This window comes from Pinus tabuliformis, chromosome 7, assembly GCF_031772625.1.
Source record: "Pinus tabuliformis cultivar Carrire ecotype Pingquan chromosome 7, CPIR1, whole genome shotgun sequence".
Lineage (NCBI taxonomy): Eukaryota > Viridiplantae > Streptophyta > Pinopsida > Pinales > Pinaceae > Pinus > Pinus tabuliformis.
The window spans coordinates 865,192,116-865,197,820 of NC_142293.1; the positions used below are offsets into that span (position 1 = coordinate 865,192,116).

Consider the following 5,705-nt stretch of genomic DNA (forward strand, 5'->3'; position numbering starts at 1 on the left):
CAAATAAAAAATCTATTAAATATATAAAAAACTTAAAAATATATTATATATATATAAAATACTAAAAAAAAAAAAAATCCAATTTATACCAGAAAAAAGATATAAATAAATAAATATATAATATATTAAAACATCCACTTAGACACCACAATTTCATCCTCGCTTTAAAATAATTAATTGAATATTTAATGGAAATTTATAAAATACCAGCTAATTAATAATTAATTATCCTATTATAAATTTGAACTCGACCACCTAACCATATATTCTAAAAAATTATATAACATATATAAAAATAAAAACATATTAAAAAAGTTTCATGAATACCAAACTACTTCAAAAAATTCTCGCAATTATCTCAAACAAATATTTACATTCTAAAAAATTATACTAACATTATAAAAAAATTATATTAACGAAAATATAAAATTATTTTAAAACTTTTTAAAGGTATGATACTATCTTAAAACGATCTCACAAATATAAAACTATCTAATAATATATTTACTAGATATTAAATATAGTAAAAAGTCACGCTAATCATAATTAAGTTGAATTTATATATATACATAAATGTAAATGATGAGGTAGCAAAATTAAAATTTGTCGAGAGATTGAAATCAAAATTATGGTTGCCCAACAAAACAAGTACTACAACCACCAGGTTGGAAAGGAAGAAAAGCAGTGCTCGTCCGTAAATATTCAAAGGATCAACACACCGGCGAGTGCAGAGTGGTCGGTTATTCGAAGGTTCGATAACCCTGAAACATACAAGCCCTTCGTCAGCAGCTGCTCCGTCAAGGGATATGTCAAGGTGGGATGCGTGAGGGAAGTTAGAGTCGTATCGGGGCTTCCAGTGAAGAACAACATTGAGCGCCTCGAGATTCTGGACAAGGAGGAGCACATTCTGAGTTTCAGGGTGTTGGGAGGAGAGCACCGCCTTCAGAATTATCAATCAATGACGACATTGAATGAGTTTGTGGAGGAGGGAAGTGTTTGGACTAATTTTGTGGAATGTTATGTGACAGATATTCCAGAGGGGAATTCTACAGAAGATATCGTGAGGAATTAAGTGAATGAATAGACACAGATGAATGGTGGAGATCGTATTGCCGGAAGAAAACGCGCGGAAATGATGGAGTTAATTTTCTGAGGTGGTATGTAGTTTCTCTCACGCCCTTAAAGTTGTAAGCTGTATTTTGAAATTTCACGTGATCAGCCTAACTGCGCGACAAGTAGCACGCCAAAACCACTTTTCTTGCGAGTTCTTGGGTGGATAATGGTCCTGCAAGAATCCACGCGAGATTGTGCAATAACCATTGGATCAGGTGGGGTTGATCAACGGTGGAGATCGGCCAAGTTAGCGATTGGTTAACGTGAAGCCGTTGGATCAGGCGAGGTAGATCGAAAGTGGGGATTCAAAGCACGTAAAGTGTTGAGGTGACGCGATAATCGTCAGAACATGTGAGGCAGATCGACGGTGGGGATATAAAGTGCATAAAGTAGGTGGAAGACTTCACGCGAGGTGGCAGTTGGATAAACTAATGAATCAGGCAGTGATTGGGTAGGTTTGTTGTGGATCGGATGGTAAGGGGATTATGCATGAAGAATGTGCTGAAGGAGGTTCCATGAAAATGACAAAAAAACCAGTGAGGGTGAACAAGTAACTGTACCAAACAACAAACTCCATAGCTCATTCGAGAACCAAAAACCTATGTTTTTTGGGTTGCTAAAGGGTCTCTTCCTCAAGTCATGGTCTAAGAGGGAGGAGGTGAGGCCAAGACACCTGTGGACAACCTTATGGTGATATTTTTCTCCTAGCTAACCTATGAACTGAAAGAAGGCACAAATGGAAGTAAACTAAAACACAATCGATCTAATATACAGTATTGTAAGCAAAAAGCAGCTACTTAAGAAAATAAATAGAAAACCATGAATCATCTATGCTATATTGTTGTAACGGAAATGCAACTATTTAAGCAAATGAAGAGAACCATGAAGTTACTTAAGAAAATGAACAGAATCAGAAAGCTATGCTAGCATACATGTACAATAAAGAGGAGCTTTGGCTGCTCAGTTTGGGCCCTAACCCAGGAGGTTCATCCCTCTGAGTTAGCTCAGTGCTAGCTCAAAACAAAACTCATCTTTGTTATAAAAACCATGGATTACATAACAAAGCTGTCATAAGTCTTGCAGCTCAGAAATAAAGTAGATTTTTTCAATAAAAATCTAAATCCTACTAAGGTCCTAAGCCTCTCTACTTATACATCTGAAGTGTCCAATGACTTCCTTCGCATTAGGGAGGCTTGGCTCCGCACTTAAGATAAACTGTTTTCTGTCACTTTCACTTTCTCGGCTGTCTTTTAGTCCTCATGATTTGGCTATTTGCACTCCGAGTTGATGGAGGAATATTCGAATGGAGGGGTAGTAAATGAGGAGGATTTACTTCCTATAATTCATCTCCCTTGTCCCAATCAAGTTTTGACCAAGGTCTTTGCCACAGTTCCTTGCTTTTATCCTTTATTCCTGCATTACATGCGCATTAGACCACAAAGCAAAATATCCAACTCTAGCTCATCTCATAAACAAAATATAATCAAAAGTATTCAACAAGTTGTGAGAATAGTTGGTTTGACTAAGCTAGGAGGTGAATTAAGGCCAATTAAGGCCTATATAATTACCCAATGATGAGGCTCATGAACTAGAGAATTGTTTACAATACAAACTAAATACCCTGCAACATAACAAGGACTTAGCAACACTTTGGAGTAGGAACAATAAATATATGGGCAACTACTTTGATAAGAGCACTAATGGCTAAGGGAAGGGAATAAATCACAACACTAAGTTGAGAAATGCATCTGAATATTTGCAAGGAGTACTTAATCAAGTCTTGACCATTGAAATGACCAAACCTTTCATCCAAAGCCTAGCAAAAGACACACCCCTGGAAGAAAAAGTTTAGTACCAGTCAGAACTTAAATAATCTATTGCTAAAGTGATATTGGTAGTGCGTGAATGGTCTATTTTCGATGAGCACGTGTAGATCTTTTCTACAGTGATTTATTAGAATTCATATCCGAACATGCCTCCCTCATTGCCAACTTGTTTTGCATTGCCGCAACCACCATGTCCTACCCACCAATTCTTTGCACCAAGTGTTTCAACATATGTTGCAACATCATAACAATAATCCCACAAAGATGAATTCGACTAGGAAGTCAAACAATGTTTAGATCCAATAGAAGAGGTTTCAATCACATCCACAAAATCACTTGCTGAAGATATTCCAGTTATCTTGCCTTAATTTATTATTATTGTAAATTTTTATGTATTAATAATTTTTCTCTTAAGGATCCAACAACATGTATTATATAACTTTTTGGTAGTGTTAAAGAAAATGCTTAGTCTTTTTGTATCACTTCAAATCTCCCCTTCTTTGGGATGAAGAAGGCTTGAGAGTGGAGGAGACGTTGGAGGGGCTAGCCAGCCTAGCTGACTAACCTAAGTTGATTCGACAAAAAAATATTGTAATAAAGTGATAACTAATGTCAGATTAGTTTTAGTATTTGGTTAGACAGTTAGACTTCTCCTGGAAGGGAGCTACAACCCCCTACTTCTTTTCATGAAGAATCAAATGATCAACAAGTATACAACAGATACAGTCTACTATAGATATCAGATCAGTAATTACAGAAACAACCCAGAACACCTTATGAACAGAAATATACAGTCAACAGATCATCTTAAGACAGGGACGCATATTTTCTTTCTGTGGCCTGCGACTGGACGCAGTATACCTTATGCTGTTCTGCGTGCCGACGCACTGTTCCTTTTTGCTTGTCTGCGACCGACGCACACATCAACACTATCGCGCCGCGTCTTTCGCTTCAGAGACGCACCCAATACCACAGTCGCGCCGCGTCCTTCGCTACAGAGACGCACCTGATCCTTTACTGTACTGCGTCCCGACGCACTTTCCCTTCACTGAATCTGCGTCCCTTTAGATATAGAAGATAAGAGGACTTCAGAACCAACCCAAACACTCAGATCCACAGATCTGATCATGCGCCATATAGATCGTAGTCCATTAGAAGATTTACCCTTAAAGATATGGACTAGATCTCACCAAGAGATGATCAACCAAGATGATGTTTAATCCAAATGAACTCCTTTGCTTTATATAGGCAAGCTTCTCCCCAAAGCGTGGAACAATACCACGAGCCGACACCATAGAAACACACAACCGTCGGCTAGATACCACACAAGAAGCCCCCACGAGCTTTTCTCTACCTTGAAATGTGTGCACTGGGCGGACGCACCTTCTGAACGGCTGGCCAGCGTCCCTGGACGCGGGTTCTGTATGGTAGACTTGCGAGGACGCATTTGCTGAACATATTTCCTGCGTCCTTCTTGATTTACCACCTGAAAGAGTTTGCCATCAAGGACAACACCTGAAACATAATGCCAACATTTCCTCCATCTTTCATTAATATGATCTTAAAAAATATTTATACAGCATTGAATGTTAGCTATACTTATTTTGTCTTGCTTGAGGACCAACCTTATCTTTCCTTTCTGTACATGGTTGAGTTATTTTAACCTTCAATATATTTGTCATCAACTTGTCTTTCTCTATCTATCATAGAGACCATAAGTTGTTGAATGAGGTTACTCATAGATATTTGTTACCTTGATTATGTGTTAGTGCATTATAGATCAGTGATGGTTATCTTCCTTCCTCAATCTTATTGATGGGACCTTATGAAGGTATCCTACATCCTTTGATACCTTTGCTTCCATGTAGATAAAATGTCATGTGACCTTCTTCATTGCACATTCAGAGAATGAGTCTATCTTATAGATTTTCTTTGATGTCTCCAATATTTCTATATGAGGGGATCTTATAAGTATCCATTTCCATAAATTTAGGGCAGACCTTTTAGTGACTTCAGCTTCTTAGAGGACTATCACTATACTTCTTCTCCATGCAAGGGATCTTGATGACCCATCAACTTATATATGTCCTTGCAATTCATGAAGTCATTTAACAAAATTTCTAAATTGAAAAGATTCTTACTTTTCATGTGAAGATGAAATATTCACCTTGATCAAGTTGGTGAAGGTTGAAGAAGATGTATGAGGGATTCTTCTTGGATGATCTTCTTTCAAGTGAGAAAGCCTTTCCTTAAATGGAAAAGGTTTCTCCCTTTTGATGAGGATGATTAGTTGCTTCCTCGGATGGTCTTGTTCTAGGGAAAGGATACGATCCTTGCTTGATTTTATAACCTTGGAGATGATAGTGCCTTCAATATGATTTTCCTTATTTTGTAGATTATGATTCTTGCTAGGGTTTCAAATTTCTCCAAGTTGATGTGATCTTCATTTTCAAATCCTTCGAGTTGTCTTGTTTTGTAGACATATTGATGAGGGTCTTGGTGGCCTTTTGATGAGGACTGTCGAGACACAATTTCTTGCTGTTGTAGACTGTCCCCTTGATTGTATAGACAAACTTGCTTATGTAGACTAATAATAAAGAAGATATCTTTGCGTGTTCATTGATTCCCTGTTATTGTGTCTCTATTATCTTGACTTATGCTTGTCATGTGATTGCCTAATGTCTGTCTATTGGTAACAATGTGCACTTTATGCTAGATTACAACAGGGCTTATTTGATGGAGCCAAAGTTCATGTCAAGGATGTAT

At 37.4% G+C, this 5,705-nt stretch overlaps 1 pseudogene; it reads left to right on the forward strand.

Moving 5' to 3' along the window:
• Positions 1–628: 628 nt before the first annotated feature.
• LOC149250352 (abscisic acid receptor PYR1 pseudogene) lies at positions 629–1,072 on the forward strand (annotated as a pseudogene).
• The last annotated feature ends 4,633 nt before the right edge of the window (positions 1,073–5,705 follow it).